Here is a 19,559-nt window from a genome sequence, read left to right as displayed (position 1 = left end):
ATGTGTGCTACCTGGGTAGGTACCGTTGGCTATATGTTGGTTTTATGTAGAGCGTCATCTTTAATTTTCCTGTTTTCAATAGATACCGTCGTGTTTAGGAAGTTAATTTCACTGGACGAATGGTGCACGGTAAATTTCAGAACTTCACCCTAGTATTACTAGGGTAAGACTTGTTACAATTATCAATGAGTGCGTTTAGTGCGCTTATGCCATGTTCCCCTATAATAGATACGTCGTCTATGCAGCGCAGATACGTGAATGGCTTTACCGGAGATGATTTCAAAAGTTCTGCTCCAAACTGTCCTATACGTAAGATACGTAGTTAACGTTTGAACTAGCGCTTGTAAAACTAGATTTTTAGATGCGAAGCAACTTTTGCTCGGGGCTGTGTCCGTCCTTCCCTCACGCGGCCGCTCCCGCACGCGCATGCGTCAGCTTTCCGCGCTCTCCTCGCGTGAGCGCGAGGAGGTAGAGGGAGGTGGGGTGGGGTGGTGGCGTGAGCGCTGGCTCCGCTTCGTTTCTCCTCTCCCGTTTCTCTCTCCGCCACACCTGTGCGCTCGTATTCGCAATGCCCACGAACTATAGGTGGCGCTCCGTGCTTTTCAAGATGGCGCCAGGAGGAGGGTCAACCCGTTTGTTAGCATAGGAACAGATAGGACGTGCGGACGTACGGCCCGTGCCACTTTCACCGGATGAAGTCATGGGCTGCGCTGAAATGGATATGAGACTAAAATACTTTCCCAAACCATGGAAAGTGCAAGGACTCGCCACCTAATTATTTGCTGCGGTGTGAAAGGTTATATTTCAGCTCTGTTACCATGCATAACGATGCTTCGCGAAATCCTGTGCGTGCTACATAAAACTGCATGATCTAGAATTCACGTATGAGCTGAACGGCACTCCGAGGTATAGTACGTACCGAGCCTGCCTGACGGATTTGCGGCAGTATAGTAGGCCGCCAGCGAGTAGCGCCATCGCTTCTGCACGGGACCACACGTTTGACGTGGTGATGGTTTGCAAACATAATACGCCGTCGTCATTACTTGCGCTGTCGGGAACGCGGAGTTACGTCCTCAACGGAACACAAGCATTTAACATACCATTCAGTAGCGCTTGTGTCACAGCCATGCTCAGACTCTAGCCGTGTGCAATTCACTTCACTCGCATGTTGCAGGTTCGATCAGCACGATCGAAACATGAATATCGAAAAGAATGCACACGTATGCTTTTCGCAACGTCGAAGAAGTTAGCCGAGAGGCGTGGATTGTGGCCGTGAATGCACGTTCCATCGCTCAAACCATTTCGCTTCGCTGGTCGAGCTCGAGCGTGTTGGTGGCATGCGGCGCTCCATAATATCCACAATAATTGTGATACATGCAATGCACAAGAGGAACTATGGTTTTATTTTGATCTCGCTCAAGGATATTATACATTAAATACAATCAAAGTGACTTACGAGCGTGAAAGAACACTAACGCACGAGGGGACGTGAAGTGCAACTCGCTCCCCGTGAGTTAGCAGTTGTGGTTCATCGTCGCTGTCACTCTCGGTGCTTTCACAGTCTTCTACGTCCAGTGAAAAATCCTCGTCGTCAAGATGGTTTCCTTCAACATCACTGCTGAAAGCAATCTGAAGAATTTCCTCCGCCGAACGACTTCGACCACTCCGCGTCACCACGATCTGGGCGCGAACATTTTGCTCTCAAACCGGTCAACAAGCAAATCGCTTGCAGTGTGCTGCCACCTATCAACAAACGTACAAAAACAAGCGGCGCAGCGGTGGCTATGAAACTATATGAAACCCAACACTACCAACACACTGGCGAAGGACGGCGTCGATGGAAAGCGTTCGCTCCACGAAAGGCTTCGAGCAGACGCGTCCTCGAATGATTGAAACGTCGCTCGCACGATTCGTAACAGCGCTTTGCTGACAAAGGATATAGAGGTTCTATTTTAATGTGTCGCCAACTTGAGATCGCTCAGTTACACAAGAGCACATCGCGAGCCCGCGCGACCGCCCGCGTACAGTGTTATGGGACTCAAGCACTACAAGAAACACTGACCAATGCTATATGCAAGTAAAACAGGGTGAGCTTCAACTGAATATGTCAGACGATAACATTTAACTAACCTACGTGGCTACAGAAAGCCTCGCGAAGCTGATAGTATGTGTACGCTCTGGGCTAGCATTGAAAGCGCGAGTTGCCACGTATTTTCACGAAAACTTCGCGTCTCGCAAGAACGAATCAGATTTCTCGTGTCACGGAGGTCCCGGTTTGTTCACTGATGCAGGGAACATGCAAAGTCGTAGTGTTCCTTTCTTTCCAACGCGTTAACACTGAGGCTAGCACAGCCGAACAAGGGAGCGACTGCGTAGTGCTGCCATTTTGTCGGCTACTAACCCTCCTCGAGAGGACGCTCCTGAATTCCACTTGGCGGCGCGACAGTCTATGGGCATTGCGAATATAATGCGGCGCACGCTCGCTCCTGTTGCAATCTCCTTCGCAAAAGCGCTATGAACGCTTACGAAGCTGAACGTAAACGGCAACGCCGGCAAGCGTTGCACTCTCCTTCGCAACGGCGCTATCGACGCTCGCGAAGCTGTACGTAAACGGCAACGCCGGCAAGCGAATCTCGGAGCTGAGAGGCAACGCGAAGCCGAAGCGCAACGGAAATGAGCTGGGGGGTAACACAAGCGGTACACAACATATACATAACTCCACACACAAATGAAACATACACGGACACATACAAATGAAACAACAATGGAAACACAAGTGAACACCCAGCGCTGCTTCGCATCCCCACATGGTTCGCTTTAGTGGTAGATGGTGTAATTTATGACGTACGTAATCACATCCGGTGTTTTTAACTATGGCAGTCGCTTAACTACGGCAGCAATGGCAGTCCGCTATTTGGCTAACTGCACCAATGAAGAGAGCACTGGGCACGTGCCACTTCAGCGAGAGGCATGTGCCAAAGAAGTAACAACAATGTAGGAGGTTTTCCCTGCCAAAACTATGGTACGATTGTGAGCCACACTGCAGTGGAGGACTCTAAACTTATCTTGGCCACCTGCGGCTCTTGAACGTGTATCTCAATGTAAGTACAGCAGTGATTGTGCATATGACCCCCAGGGAAATGCGTTCGCTAACATTGCACAAGTTACAAGGAACATCATGCTGAATGAAGCACAGTGTGACATCGTATTGCATAGGTAATTGATGATCACTAGAACGCAAATATAGATGACGTCAGCACGCCTTTCAAATATCGACATATTACGCTGCTAAAAGTGTTATATGCGTTTCAAGGAGCACCTTTGAAAACTCGTGTGGCAGGGACCAATAGTGAAAACAATAGATGCACACCTCAAATTTCGGCTTAAATTCGGCACATACTGTCTCTGTTTATTGCTGTGTCCTACCCTGCCGCATGTAAAAAAAGAGGGACACATGAAATGTGCACAGTATACGAATCACAAGGTATGTGGGCAATCGTGTGCACAGTTTTCTTTTGTAGCCTATGCATTTCAGATATATTGCAAAGTAGTATAATACTCTTAAGAAGGTGGTGGTTTGTCAGTCTTTATATGAAAGGGCAATTGCAGAGCAACGGTATTACGTGAAGCATCAATACAAACTAATGTAAACAGTGTGCGAAAACTCTGAATGTTTCATACCTGTGCAATCGACAGCATGCTTTCCTGAATGGCAATAGCGAAGTTGTTTTTAACAGATATCGCGTCAACATTACACAGACGTAAAATGCGTGTTGCAATTTAACTGGCCTAATTTGTTTGAAAAAAGTATATGTTTGGAGGAAAACAGCGCGAAAGACGAAAGACCAGGCAGAGAAAGACACACACATGTATGTGTCTTTCTCTGCCTGGTCTTTCGTCTTTCGCGCCGTTTCCCTCCAATATGTCGTACCAAAACGCCCAAGAAACCACTTTAGCTATATGTTTGGTTTTCGAGGACATACCTTTGCAGAAATTATTTTCGCTCCAGCCCATAAAGGATTGGTAGCCATGACCCACGCAAAAGTCAAGTGCAGTTTCAAAAACGACACAGATAGCAGGAGTGCGATTATTTTGCTCAATGTAAAAGCACCTCCTGTGAGTGGCTAACACTCATATCATCCTATAGTGCAACATGTAAAAACACTTGTATCACATACGTTGATACTTTAAATGACATCATGACACCACAGCCTTTTGCTGTGCAGTCAAGCATGGTCTGCGTACCGTTTCTAATAGCTGACTAGCACGTGTCAAATTTATGAAGAAGCAGCACTGCCATGAAATATTGCAGTGAAAGTTTCACCGGAGAGAAGGGCTACCCTTACAGGCTTGCCGCATCGAATGGCGCGACATGATATGTGTCATGTGCATCATTTCTGAAGGCCGACGGTCACATGTTACTTTCGGTCACATGTCAAAGTAATGTGTGAACACATGCTCACACTACCACGACAAAGTGGAGTATTGATTTAAAGAAATTATGCGCTGCACTCGCCGCACCAAAAGGATGACATGCAAGTAAACACAAGACAAAACGAAAAAGTGAAGACAAGTTAAAAAGGAAAAAAAAACTGGCCGCGTATCTGCGTGCTCCGCTGCAAATGCCGTGTAAAGACGATAGAGGAGGCGCTGCGTCTACGCTGCGTGAGATATGGACGCCATCTGGCAATGCATCGGGAAACATGAGCATTGTGCAGAGGGTTTCCTTCCTCCGTGGCAGAGGGCGTTCGTCGGCGCGCATAGCATGGCATTTTCAGCGCAGCCGCAGGCACACTTATGCAACTAGGGTCTTTAGAATTATGCATCTATGTATTTTCTATTAAAGGAACACACCACCTAATACTTACCTAGTGATGTTGCGCCTCAGATATCCGTAATATTTACTTTTTGATCGAGAACGTTCACAGTATGAACAGCCGTACCAGTTCAAGATAGGTGAGCGTTAAGCAAGTGGTTCAACTTTGGCCGGGTGGCCGAATCGGGTGACAGACAGACAAACAGAAAGAAAGAAAGACAGACAGACCAAACTTTCTGCGTTTAAGTTCCCCAAGAAAGACTATCGTCTTTAAAAAATTATCCGCGTATCTGCGGTATTCGCTGCAAATGTCGTCTAAAGACGATAGAAGTGGCGCTGCGTGAGATATGGACGCCATCTGGCAATACGTCGGGAAATATGAATGCTGTGTTGCGGGGTGGTAGTCCCGGCGCAGCTGCAGGCGAAGACCGGCGGTGATCAACACGACCGGTGGGGACGCTAGCCAGCCCGAACACGCGGTTTCGCGCGAAGCGCTGAAGCAGAAGAAACATCCGCACTCAACGAGTACTCTCCACACACTCTTTTATTTACACGTCGCCTTGGTAAAACAGGAATGTCAGAGCGGCGCCCCATGGCATTCGTACAGTGCAATTCAGAACCGAAACCGAAACATAACAATGAGCTCGTGCAGAGGGCACGGAGGAAGGCAAGTTTCAGCGCAGTCGCATTTTCAGCGCAGCTTAAGAATCTAGGGTCTTAAGAATTACGTATGTATGCAATTTCTATTAAGGGAACACACCACCTAATACTTACCTATTGATGTTGCGCCTCAGATATGCGTAATGTTTGCTTTTTGATCGACAATGTACACAAGTATGAACCTAGTCAGCCGTTCAAGATGGCTGGTCCTTGGGCAAGTGGTTCAACTTTGGCCGAGTGGCTGAATCGAGTGACGTGCCGACAAACAGAAAGACAGACCAAAATTTCTCCGTTTAAGTATCACAAGAAAGAATATCGTCTTTAAAAGTCGTAATGCTCATGGCCGACGAGGTGGCTGCAGCAGCAGTGAAGTCTGGGGAACTACAGGCCCAATGACAGCCAGGAGATGTTCGAGGGTGCCTGCGATGCATTAGGTAGCCGAACGCCTGTCCCTCGCTCAAGCTCCCGATGCAGATGCTAGACAAATTCACATAATGTATTACAGGTCATTTAATGCAAGAACACACAAGCAATAGGGGTGTGCGAATAGTGAATTTTACAACCGAATCGAATACGAATCGAATAGTGATGACATCGAATCGAATACGAATACAAATCGAATACTGCTCGAATAGTTTTCGAATAGTAAGTCAACCATCTTCAAATTGGCCCTACACTGGTAAAACAACAATTTTCAAAAAAAAGCCCAAAAATTCCACTACATTGTCTGTGAAACACCTATTCACAAGCTTTAACAAAGGAATATTGCGATTACATTTAACCCACAAAAAATACCACGATTTTTAAACTGAAGCAAGCTCGTATACAGGAGCAACTAGAGCCTTCGAAATATCTTGTAACTGCAGGATGAAATATAGGAGTGACTAGAGTATTCAAGGTGGTCAAAAGTTTCTAAATAAAACTGATCCACGAATAATAAGCAATTTTCATGAGTTAACATCATCATGAATGTCATGGCGAAGATGGCGAATTTAGGACACTGTCGCCTCTGCGACACTGCAGATTTAGGCAAAAGCGCCTTCATCCTGTGATCAATATAGCGTCGATAGTCCCGTAAGTACATGGGCTGCATGCATCTGGGTAACTCCATGATGAAAACGTGAAAGGTTATCCTTCGCTCTTCCAACGTCTCGTTCCTTCGAGCATTTTTCTTCGCTGCAGAGGATTCGAAAAATATTCGAAAAATATCCGGTATTTCGAATACGCCCTATTCGATTCGAGTACCGAATCGAATATAACTCAATTCGATTCGTTATTCGAAAGTTTTGAATATTCGCACATCCCTAACAGGTAATCACGCCAAAGAGAGATCACGCCGCCGCCGCCGCCGCCGTGCGATAATTGCAGCGCGCCGCCGCTAGTCTTTTCTTTTAATCCAAATGGGGGATCTGCAAATAAAATACAACCAGGGGCGTAGCCAAGGGGGGGGGGGGGTTGGGGGGGTTCAAACCCCCCCGAAACTTTTCAGTTTTGCTTGTGTATATATACACTCACACATACAAACGCACGCACGAACATGCATAAAGTATGGTTGAACCCCTTGTGTTCTTCTCGTGCGTCCTTTGCGCTTGAGCGACGCGCTGGAAATTTCGAGCTGCTTCCCGTTCTTCGCTTTACATTTCAATTTGTTGCTACCGCATTCATTGCTTCGCCGTTGCGGCGAAACTGTGACTTTTTTCACACAGCGGGCACCTTAGGCGACTTGGATTGAATGCGAAAGCAATACACATGTGGCTATGACTGTTAAAATGCGTGTGATTTGCGTTTGCATTGCAATACGCTTCATTCACTTTAGCACTTGAAGCTTATAAAACAAATGTATTTTCATTTACGCACGATTCTTTCTTTGTGACACGCCCGCGGACGAAAGAACAGAAATATACGGGCCCTTCGCGGCCCTTGGCCAAAACGTCACTAAAACCCCTAAATTCTCCCCTTGAAGATGCCTAGAATATGGTAGGCATTTGCTACGTAACAAGCCAAATTGCCGCACTTGTCTTGCTCCGTGCGGGTACGAGCGCTTTTCATTAGCCAATACGGAAAACGTCAGGGCCTTCCTCATGGGGGCGCATCAAGCGTGATATCACGGGAAAAACGGAATGCGGGATAGAAGTGCGTAATACGGACGCTGTTTCCAAGTGGGAATTAAAGGAAGACCTTTTTTTTGCTAAGCCAAACGAAGACGGCGACATGGAAAGTGCGGCTCTAGACGCACATAATGACCGATGTCGTAAAGCGCCCGCTGACGGTAAAGTGGCGGGGGCAGTAGTGTCGGCCTCTGCCGATGAATCTCGCTGTATCTCAAGTAGAGGTGCGCGCGGTCGCGCCGCGCCGCCGCCGCCTCTTTTTGGTCACGCCGCTCGCGCCGCCGCCGAAGTCCAAAGAGAGATCACGCCGCCGCCGCCGCCGTGCGATAATTGCAGCGCGCCGCCGCTAGTCTTTTCTTTTAATCCAAATGGGGGATCTGCAAATAAAATACAACCAGGGGCGTAGCCAAGGGGGGGGGGGGGGTCGGGGGGGGTTCAAACCCCCCGAAACTTTTCAGTTTTGCTTGTGTATATATACACTCACACATACAAACGCACGCACGAACATGCATAAAGTATGGTTGAACCCCCCCCCCCTCCCACGAAAAAAATTTCTGGCTACGCCCCTGAATACAGCACTTCGCCGGAGGAGCTCTTCTCGATGTGTCTATGTAATGAACTGTCCATTTAAGCGGCCGCTGAATAGCGGGAGCTCGGCGAGAAGCGCGCCCCCTGTTTCCGGTTCTTGTTCAGCAGCGCCATCATGACATCACGAAGCTTTCAAACACTCTTGACACAAATGATAGGAACGGAATGCGCTTCAATGCAACGAACGCAGCCCTCAGGGATCAAATTTTCAGTGCACATGTTTTTTGATCGTGTTAGCTATCGATTTAGGTTTAATGTGGCCGCTAGTCTAAAGCAGCTGTAAGGTCGGTACACGTTCCCTGCATCGTTCTCAAACATCTGGGACACATTCATATGTAAATTCAGACTTGAAAAGTTCCTGTTTCTGTGCATTTCGTCCACTCTCTTCTTACGCTAGGAATGTGCTAGCGGGTTCGGTGCGGCGACGTGTTCAAGAGCTAAATGATATCACGGCTCATTGCTTTGTCGAATCACTGAATGCGCTCTGCCGAAATGGACTGTGGACATTTCCTTTGGATAAACGCATCGAGAAGAGCTCCCAGAACTTGTAGTATATTTTCTTCTCCAGAAATATCACGAGTATTGCCTGACCTTAACTCTGCCGCGTCCTCTAGCCTTAAAGGGCGACGACCCAACTCTGTGGATAGCATATTCTTGGAGTCTTGGACCTAGTACACTGTGCATAAATCAACAAAATAGATAAGTAATATATATATATTTCGGTGCGTTCGTTCACTTTTTATTTCATTCTTACTCGAGTAAATCGATAAATGAACGCAGAAGTACAGAGAATGGCAAACTTAGAATATATCTGAGGTAGTTGGTAGGTATTCATGTTAAGAAGACATGACGTGGAAACACGGACATAAGAGAAAAGTCGAGAGAGTGAACAGCTATTTCTCACGTAGACCACTACTCGCACTCGATTGATAGCTATGGCCTCTTAGGTGGGAATGCGCAGATAAATATTTGTGCTTACCTTTGTTTCCGCCGCTGTGTCATTTTTCAGTTGTTAGCGGCGTTTCTAGAGTCTTGACTACTCTCCTGTGTCCGTGTTTACACGCCCTGCTTTTATAAAGGGCCCCTAAACAGCCTCTGAAAATATAAGAAAAAACAAAAACAACGAGCGCGTTATTCTCTCTTGGCGTTTCTTGTCTTTTGGTGCACGTCGTGATGCCAGAACAGTGATTCACGTGACATCATCCGGGTAAATACTCTCGACTGGTCCATATACGAGAAATAACGGTTGCGAATTATCTCCCACACTGCTTTGCTACGCAGCCGCCCGCCCGCTCTTGCTTCTCTCGCAGTACTATCGTGGGCGATTAACTGATTTCACTCCATTTTGTGCATTTGCGAGTGCGCATGCAGAGATAACAGACTGTAGCCGACAAGCGCGAAATCCTGATAGGTTCAACGCTTAGTGCTGACATTGTACGCGTGCTTTATGAAGAAATAAGTGGCGAGGAGATGTCCCCGGTAGGAATAAGGGTATTGAAGGCGAGAACGAAACCAGTGGAAAAGGCGCCGGATTATATGATTCTTCCAACGGACGAACTCTTTACAGTGGAGACGATGTAGCTTTCCAGGAAAAAGGCTAGCGCGCTGCGAGAGTTTTTTGTATATTTTTTATTGCGTTAGCAATTGTATGGACACTCAAGACAGGCTGTCACCGTCGCCGTCATGTTCCGTATAAACTCTTAAGTCGAGAACATCGCTCCGCGCATTGTATGTTCTACACGCGAGTAAAAGCTCGCGAGCGTTGGCAGGGAACATGGCTAAAGCAGAGATGAAACAAGCTGGCCATCTCCGTCACACGGAATAACATCAACCCGCGTGCGAGGCCTGCTGTCAATTGCTCCTCAAGCAGAAGGAAACGCCTCGCTCGTCATTTGCTGGGTGAAGGAGCAGGAAGGGATGTCTGGGGAGAGGGACTGCGTAACTCGAGCAGCAACTGTGAACTTTGACAATAAGGGCGCGGTTCAGAGCGCTGGCACGCGCGCTATTTCGGCAGAAATCCCCCAGCGAACGGCTCGTATACCTTCTACGCCCTGTGAGCGCTGTGATCTCACTGCTTCGCGCTCGGTCCACTGATACGACAAACTGACCGAAAACCGCTTCTCTCCTGGGAGCGGCCGTATTGCCGTACACCAGCGCTTTGTAGTTAAGCGAGATCGGATCAAAAAAAAGTTAGCTGTAAAAAGAGTTCATGTAACATTACGGCGTGTACATATCGAATTCATTGCTTCAACCCCCCCCCCCCCCCACCGCGCCGCGCCGCTGCCGCTCCGATGAACCCCGCCCCGCTCACGCGCCGCCGCCGGAAATGGAAACACCGGCGCGCCGCCGCCGGTTATTTCGGGTCCGGCGCACATGTATAGTCTCAAGCCGGGTGCAGCACTCCTAATTTTTGGTGTTGAGACCAAACCGATGCAGTATAGAAGAGAGCCTAATTTGAGAAGCTGATCTTGCTTAAGTGTAATTACCCTACTGAAAATTCCTATGTATACAGGACCCATACATATGATGTTATTGGATACAGGTCGTATAGGGGATACGGCTTTATAGGTGATACAGGTTCATAGGTGATATAGGTTGTATAGGTGATATAGGTCGTATAGGTGATACAGGTAGGTTGATTATATGGGTGTTACAGGTGATATAGGTAATATGGGCCGAATCAGTGATTTGGGTCACAAATGACGTGCAGCAAAGGAACATATTGATAAAGACATACCAGTTTATGAAGCGTGTAATAAAATGAAATATATACAGCAATTCAAGCTGTAATGATATCTCGCAGCAGTCTAATTATAAGAATGTAAAAATTCACTGTTGCACTTACATATATACTTGAAGAAAAACGATCAGGCAAGAATATTTGGTAAATAATTATTTATTTAACTCTTTAAGCATCTCCGCAATAAAACGGTTCATCTTTTTCAAACGTTCAGCTCCCGGCACTTCGTTGAGCTTCTCGGCCACATACTTGTTGAAGGCATCTGTGGAATAATGAGAAGGAATGTGAAGGAATTTTAAGCACTCATAAGTTCACATGTATGGTAAAAATGAATGTCATTACATTAAGCGAAATAATGAAGCATGAAATACTCACTTGCATGAAATACTCCTTCTTAGCCCCTAGTTGACACAGTTAGCAAAAACAGCTGGTGTACAAAATTGTGTACATAGCGTGCCAAAGGGTTAAGAACACTTCAGAACTGCAAAACTTTGGTGTCTGGGTGTCAAGATGTTCGGTTGGGCCGTGTACGTGCGCGTGCAAAAAGATGTTGCAAGAGGTGTAGATGAAAGCGGATGATTATGTGCTGCACTGCCACTTGTCAAGATAAAAAAAAGCCAGCTGGTTCGAGAGCTAGATTGAGATGAAAGGTAATTTGAAAGATAACATTGAGAATAAAGTGCTGTTCTGGCACCTATAAAGATAAAAAGGCGAACTATTCATCAGGAAGAGATTGTGAGAGGTTTGAATGAGAGCGGATGAAAGAAAACAACTCCTGTGTTGATCCTATATGCCGCCATATAGGTCCTGGGAGGCCCTATTTGTATCCTATAACCGCCATATGGGTCCTCTGGAGGTCCTATTTGAGTCATATATACAGTCATATGGGTCCTCTGTAGGTCCTACTTGCGTCCTATATACCGCCATATGGGTCCTGTTTAGGTCCCATTTGGATCCTGTTTGGATCCTATATACCTCCACACGGTCCTATACAATTCCTATATTTAGTCCTGTAAGTCCTGCATAAAACCATACGGATCCTGTATGAAACCATATAGGTTTTTTTCAGTAGAATAACGCAGCAACCTTCTCCGCAAAACAGATCTCCTGTGTAAAATAAATGTGTACTTTTTGTTAATTTTCCCCTAATAATACGGAGCGATATGCTTTACTTGAAAGTCTGAATGCGCTGGAACATTATTCGCAATATTATACTGCAATCAGTGAATGTCTTTCCGGAGCATCATCATCCGCGATATAATAAGGTATTCCAGTATCTGTATTCCGGGATACTTTTTCATCTTTCAAAAGTATTTCGGAAAGATCACATACGTCAAAGACAAATGTATCTCAGTATTCATATTTTAATCTTCCGGTACATGTATTTTGATATTTGTAATCCGGTATGCTTTTCTGAGTATCTCTGCCCAGGCCTGCCTTAGAGTTGTCATTACCAGCACGCACTTTTTCTTCCCCGATTGCAAGTCCGACAAAAACCGATCGCTATGGCTAGTTTCAAGCATAAATAGAAGGAATTGTACAAAAAATGTGTTAGATCACTATAACATTACTTTGGCAATGCAGAAAAAAACATATTGCGAAGGATGAAACATGTACGATAATAACAGAAAAAGCGCATTTCGCGGAGAACAGGGCTCCTGCTGTGAAGAAGAATGTTCTTACGGAGTCATATTTTTGCTTCCTCGCCAAAGAAAGCGGCACGATGTGCTGGGAGAAGCAAAATCTTGCTCGCTACATTGGTCGGGTTCCGACTTTCAGCCAACCACAGGCCGAAGAGTGAGACTGCCGTATTTTTGTCCCTTTTTTTATCGTTGCTAGTACATAAAGAATGGGCACCGCCGAACTCTGGCGTCCACGACTCACAAAGCCACGCGCCAGGGAGGAAAGCTCTGTCTCTCTGCTATCAGAAAAGCCTGTTCTTTGGTTCGGCCGTGTTACAAACACGACTTAGTCACCGCAGAAAGGCTAGGACGGATGGCAATAGTACATTTCGTAATATGTTAATGTATGCGTCGAATAGGCTTAAGGTGACATTGTAGCTGCTCAACGACCAGCCATCCTCTCGCCTTTTCCTGAATAGTGTAGGTTTTGGCTGGAAAATACTACGTCGCACATTTCTACTGCTTACCCCACCGCTGCAAGGTGAGTTGTTGCATTTACCTTATGTCTAGAATTGCCTTTTTTTACAATGTCACGGTTGCAAAATAAGGAAGAAATAGTGTGTCGCAAGTGTGCTTCAGCTTAAAAACACACAAATTTAGGATCGTAAGCCACAATAAGTCCGCTGAGATATCATGCTTAGTAGTTAGCACATTACGAGGAGGTACACTATACTTCATACTGCAAAAATAAAAAAAAGGTTGGACAAAATACTTTATGTGGCAAATGCTTACGTTCGCTGACACTGGTTCGGGCAGCGGAACTCAAAAGGAGAGACGCGGTCAGCGACGTCCTTTCCTATTGTGTTTGTTTTTTTTAAATTCAAAGGTGAATTGTTTCTTATTTCATGTAGTTTTTCATACACCCACCATCCATATGAGTCTTGAGCGAAGCACCGCTTCAGCGGACGCTAGCTACGTGGACACTTTTATTGTGGGGCTTCTATCTATCTATCTATCTATCTATCTATCTATCTATCTATCTATCTATCTATCTATCTATCTATCTATCTATCTATCTATCTATCTATCTATCTATCTATCTATCTATCTATCTATCTATCTATCTATCTATCTAGCCGCCTACGTCTGGGTGCTCTCGTGATCGCCTTTTTAACATGGTGTACACCGAAATTGGCATGTTATGGTAAGAGTATTTGACCGATATGACTGTCTGGTAATTATATGAATAACGTGAAAATCCTGCCGCTTCCATCGTCAAACCCTTTCCTTCAGACACGTGTGGCACATACCCGTCTTCCACGGGCCACGGTGTAGGGGTAGGTGATTCACAGTTTATATCTACCTAGGATTGGCGAGAATAGACATTGGTAATTGAAATGCGAGAGCGTTAAGAAAAACGGACATCGGCCGCATTGACCCGATGAATGCAAAAAATAAAAATTACGATCCCAGCAGGAATCGCACCCAAACATCCTGTGTGGCCGTCAGCTATACTACCACAGAGCCACGCCAGGTCTTGAAACTGCTTTGGATAAACACCCTATGTAGGCGTAATGTCGGCGCAACGTCAATTGCGGCTGTGGTGCTGGCTATCTAATTTTACAACAAAGCAATAACACTACATATGTACTCGTACGATACAGGCATCATGTCAGGTTAGGTTCTGTGGTTCCAGTGTCGGCTCGGCTTTTATGGCAGTCTAATAAACATTACATTTGTATTCCTATGATCCAGGAAGCTATATTCAAACGTTGCTCGACCGCGGAGGAATGCATTAACGGAAGTTACGTATGATATTCACATCATTGCACCGTAAAGTGCACTTAGTTTCGATAATAATGACGTATGTGCTCTAACGTTAGTGCTGATGTTACGTCACACCATAAGTTACCGTTTGAACGCCAGTGCTGTCGACGTGCCTAGTACTAGTAAGCCCACGCTGTGCTCAAAACTACAATACTTACGAAAACACGCCGATCCACCTCGTAAAGCTTGGCTCAAAATTATAAAATACAGCATAGGACATCTCGCTGATTGCTTCGCATAAAACCGATTCCCGCAAAGAGTGGGACCTGCCGAATTTTTTCTCGCCCGTTTGTCTTTTTAGTATTTATTAGCGTGAAGGTCGGTATGCACGTGTACACAGACACGACACCCCCCCCACACACACACATATATATATATATATATATATATATATATATATATATATATATATATATATATATCCCTATATATGTAGGGAGAGAGAGAGAGTCTGTCCGTAACCGTACACTCGGAGCCATTCACACAAAGCGGGGCAATGAACAAAATCATCTCTACTGTTTGTTGATGAGTGAATATAGTGCCATGACGGACCTTATGAGTGGTTACCGATAATAATGGCTGCGTAATATAAGGTACATTGAAGTCCACCATGATGATTATATTTCCAGAGGAAAAGCAGCACCGTTGTGTAACCGTACGGCGTGGCACTAATTCATCAGAGGTAGATGTGACAACTCGATAAAAGTTTTTAAAAGTGTTTAAAGCTGGTGTGCGCATTATGCCACTTCGCATTTATGTCGGTGGGTGCGGGTGAGTGAAGGTAATTTTCCTGGAAGTTTGAAGGTTGGAGTACGGAAACAGAACAACGCCTCCACCTGTGCCCTCCTTTCTGTGATCGCTAGCATTAATTGACGCGGAATTATTCCACACTTGTAGATAGGGACATGCAACTATGTCTCAGCGATGCTTACTGCTTATCGAGAGTGTGGCACAGACAGTAGGCCAAAGCTTCATTTTTGTTTGTGGGGATTCTCGTGTTCGGTCTCGATACGTAAAATTTATCTGGCATGTCATAATGAAGTTGGGGATTGTTGCATTGAGACCACGGGAGAGGGTGGTGAGTGGCAGTACCACGCCCTTTAAGAAGCAAGTTGATCACAATACACTGGTTTTAAAGCCAATTGTCCTCCGAACGCAGGGTCATATCTGATGTACACTGTTAAGTTATTGTTAGGAAATGGTGACGTAGCTTTCGAGAGTTCCTCACAAATATAGCTTTAATTGACCAAAACATCCCCTGAAACTACCCGTTCCCCAGAACACAGCCCCCGTTCTCAAATCTTGGGAACTTGCAGCTTGTCTTTATATCATTATATTCTTCATGAAAACCCGGAAATTATTTTATTATGACAGGGTGACCTTTGGTATGACGGTCTCCAAAGTGTATGCAGTCACTGACTCTATAAAAATCAAGATTGTGTACATGGCTGAAATGCTCTTGTACTCGCAACAATTCGTCAACTGCTGCTCATATTCTCCGAGAACATGCGACGTACTGTTCTTTTTCCGTCACGCATCTTCTAAGTCGTCATTTTGGATAAGAGGTCTGTTATTGGAGGCCAATATTTTCTGATACACTTCATCGTAACGGATGCGTTAAGCGTGGGTGCCACCTGCTCAAGATCAGCTTTGTGATTCATTTTCAATGTGACCTGAAAAGGAGAATACACGCATGTCAACAGTATCTTCAGCTATCTAACTTTGCCCAGCAAGATGATGAGAGATCATATCAAATAGAGCTAGGTTACTAGCTCCTACATAATCAGATTCAGTTTCGTAGAGAAAGCAGCCTCGGTTTGCGTGGCGGAGCATAGTGTTTTGAAGAAGGGCAGCATAGGCATAGTTCAATACTGCAGCTCATAAGGATATAGTAAAGATATATCTGCAAACGCTGAACCACGTTTTTATATGAGTGTTATTCTTTCCTACAAAAAATATCCATCTATACGACATAGTGATTTACGCACATCAAAAACATGTGAAAAGGAATTTGTACTCGCAAGCATGCAGTACAATAAAGTTGTACAATTCCATTTGATCTCTGAAAAGTTGCCCATCGTCCTGGTTAGAACAAAATCTAACCTAAACTGAGCTTTGAGCGCTTATACTTTGTGTTATTCGTACAAATTACTCGTAGTTCTAAAGAGTTTGGGACAGCTACAATAAAGCCATCAGCAGTGGCTGTTTTAGAACACTGAAATTACTTTATTACAGCGAAAGCTGTTTATGAGATCATTTCACCGGCCGTTTTTGGCGCCGTAGTTGTCCGCCGCCGCCGCCGGTGTCCGTAACCAGTATCGCTCGAAATAAGAAAAAAAGAAATAAGAAAAAAATTCCAGGATAGAACGAGGTTCGAACCTGGGCCCTCAGCGTGGGAGCCCAGTATTCAACCTCTGAGCCATGCCTGTGCTTGAAGCTGCTTTGCAAAAAGGTCCTATACAGGCTTCATGTCGGGAAGGAACCACATTAGCATATGCAATATAGCGTGGTAGAAGAGTAAAATAAGCACCAAGCGTCGCACAACGCGAATTCTGTAACCAGGCGTCACACAATGCGAATTGCGCAACGAGTAGGTTGTTGAATGCTTGCAACCCATTACAAAGGGTTCTGCCATAATTCTTCGTCGTCATCAGGCACAGCATCAACAAAGTGCGCATAATGCCTCACATGCGTTTAGCAGGTACCACGGCTCTGCGTAGAATGACGAAAAATGGCGCAGTGCCTGCTGCCCTACTTCTCAAAAATTACAATGATTTATAGCGTAGTGGGTTCCTCGCAAGTGCCCTTGTATTGGTTGCCAAGGAAGCCCATAAGCGCATGATCCATTTCCTCGGGGTCTCAGTAAAATTAGAATGATTTAGAGCGTAGTGGGTTCCTCGCAAGTGCACTTGAATTGGTTCCCAAGGAAGCCCATAAGCACATGATCCATTTCCTCGGGGTCTCAGTAAAGTTCTTCGCCCCCCCCCCCCCTCCGTCTCTCTCCCACGTCAACGTATGTTATTCAGCATGACGGGAGAGGGAAATAGCGACCGGGCGTCACCCAATGCAATTTACATAACTGGTGGGCCGTTTCAAGCTTCCAACCCATTACAAAGGGCTGAGCCACAATTCTTCATCGTCATCAGTCGTCGCGTCAACAAAGTGCACATAATGCCTTACAGACGTGTAGCTGGTGCCTCGCTTCTCCGCAGAATGACGAATAATGGCTTAATAGGTGCTTACCAACTTCACAAAAAATTGTGATTTATGGCGTAGTGGGTGCCTTGCTAGTGTACATGTATTAGTAGCCCCAAGAGAGATTACCACGGGCTCGACGCGGTGGCCGGTCGTTCGACGCTCTCGCAGCAGTGATTTTCTGCCTGGTGGTTTGGTGCGATCTGTTGTCGGGGTGTCGGTCGCTTGTCGGGCGGCAGTGTATTTGTGAGTTTTCGTTCTATTTTTTCCCCTTTTTTACTGACTTGATCGTACTGTGAGTACCTAATGTCTCTCTCCTCCCCTGGCCAGAGGTCTTTCCTCTAGACGGCCTCTCTTCGCAATAATGACATGCCTATAGAGGCTTTTTTGCGCAGTGGTATTCACAGCGTGCCAGTAGCACTAGTGCCGACCAACGGGGGGTTAATCCGTGTCAAAAACCCAAAGGTAATTCAGGAGGAGTTGCGGAAAGCTACCCCACACTACCAAAACATCACCGATGTCCGACAGTTTGGCAGGGGCGGAGTTCTGTGTTGCTCTCCGGACCAGGCCTGTGTTTCTGACCTCTTAAAGTGCTCAACGTTTGCATCCCATCCGGTGAGCCCATTTATTCCTGCTCATCTCGCTTGCGTTAAAGGCTTAGTCCGCGGAGTTGACTCGAGCCTGTGCGCTTCAGAGGTTTTGGAAATGTTTTCAGCGGCCGGGGCAACATCAGTCTACCGATGCTCTCGCGTCTCTGATAATCAGAGAGTCCCCACAGAGTCGGTCATTGTGACATTTGCAGGCATAAATAGGCCCACAGAGATTAAGGCATGGCCCTTAATTTATAGAGTTGAAGCACTTACACCACGTCCACTGCAATGCGTTCAGTGTTGGCGTTATGGTCATACCATTAAGGGCTGCCGATCATCTCCTAGGTGCCGCATATGCGGAGAAGACCATGACACTAGAACATGTAATTCCCAAAGCGAAAGATGCTGTCTTTGTCAAGGTTCGCACCCTGCTGATCATGCAAACTGCCTGGCGAGAGCTCAAGAGCTTCAAATTTTAGAAATCATAGACAGGCAGCGATGCTCACGCCGTGAAGCTAGGGCTATCGTATTAGAGAGATCCCGTGGATATGCTGAAGCTGCTGCTCGGCATTCTAAAGCCATGGATGCATCTATAGGGGAAGTCGTGGCAGCTGCTGTCGAAAAGGCTATGTCTAAAGCACTGAATACAATTTTTTCAAATCTTTCAGAGACAATCGGACAAGTTTTGTCGGCTCAGATGTCACAAATTTTGCAGGTTGCAGGGCGAGCATCTGCTGATACAGGTATTCATGTGGGCATAAATGAAAAAACCATCCATGAGGGCATAAATGAAAAAATCACGACAGAAACTGCGTCTGGCAGTTTTGCCTACACTGATTCTCCCACATTTAGTTTAGAACAAGAGGATGGTAATAACTCCGAGACCACTTCACAAAGTAGTGAAAGTATGGATTTGGACACTAGAGCCGCTAAACGTCGGGCTACCCCCCACTCCCCGAAATCTGTTCTTCTACATAGATTGAAGACAAAAAAATGTCAGGATAATAGTCCACTAACGAAGGATGATTTCTTGAAAGACAACATTCTTCAGAAAGCAGTTGAGACCGCCGGCCTACCTTCAACATAGGGTCATTAAAAGTACTTCAGTGGAATTGCCGCTCACTTCTTGCTGCAGCAACTGACCTGTTAAAACTTTGTGCAGAACTTACTCCTGATTTAATTCTATTGCAAGAAACCTGGTTATCTACAGAAAAAAGTTTTAATCTAAATAATTATCACTGTTTTCGGTTGGATCGCCCTTCTGGTAGAGGGGGCCTAGCGTTTTTCATCTCTACGAAATTTGGCCATAGAGCGAAAATTTCATATCGGTCAACGTCGGCAGAAAGTGAAATTTTGGCATTGGACGTAGCTATTCCTGGATATACACCATTTTCCATAGTGAATGTTTATTTC

The 19,559-nt window shown here is 45.7% G+C and overlaps 1 protein-coding gene across 2 annotated transcripts in view; it reads left to right on the top strand.

Annotated features, from left to right (window-relative positions):
• Window positions 1-12,796: 12,796 nt before the first annotated feature.
• Window positions 12,797-19,559, top strand: part of LOC119386585 (partner of bursicon) — a 40,997-nt gene continuing 34,234 nt past the window's right edge. For both annotated transcript variants that reach the window (XM_037653872.2, XM_049413189.1), the window contains exon 1: window positions 12,797-13,075. The gene's annotated coding sequence lies outside the window, so the exon portion shown is untranslated. The remainder of the gene's footprint in view (window positions 13,076-19,559) is intronic.

This window comes from Rhipicephalus sanguineus, chromosome 3 (assembly GCF_013339695.2).
Source record: "Rhipicephalus sanguineus isolate Rsan-2018 chromosome 3, BIME_Rsan_1.4, whole genome shotgun sequence".
NCBI classification, from domain to species: domain Eukaryota; kingdom Metazoa; phylum Arthropoda; class Arachnida; order Ixodida; family Ixodidae; genus Rhipicephalus; species Rhipicephalus sanguineus.
This window is presented reverse-complemented; position numbering and strand designations above follow the sequence as displayed.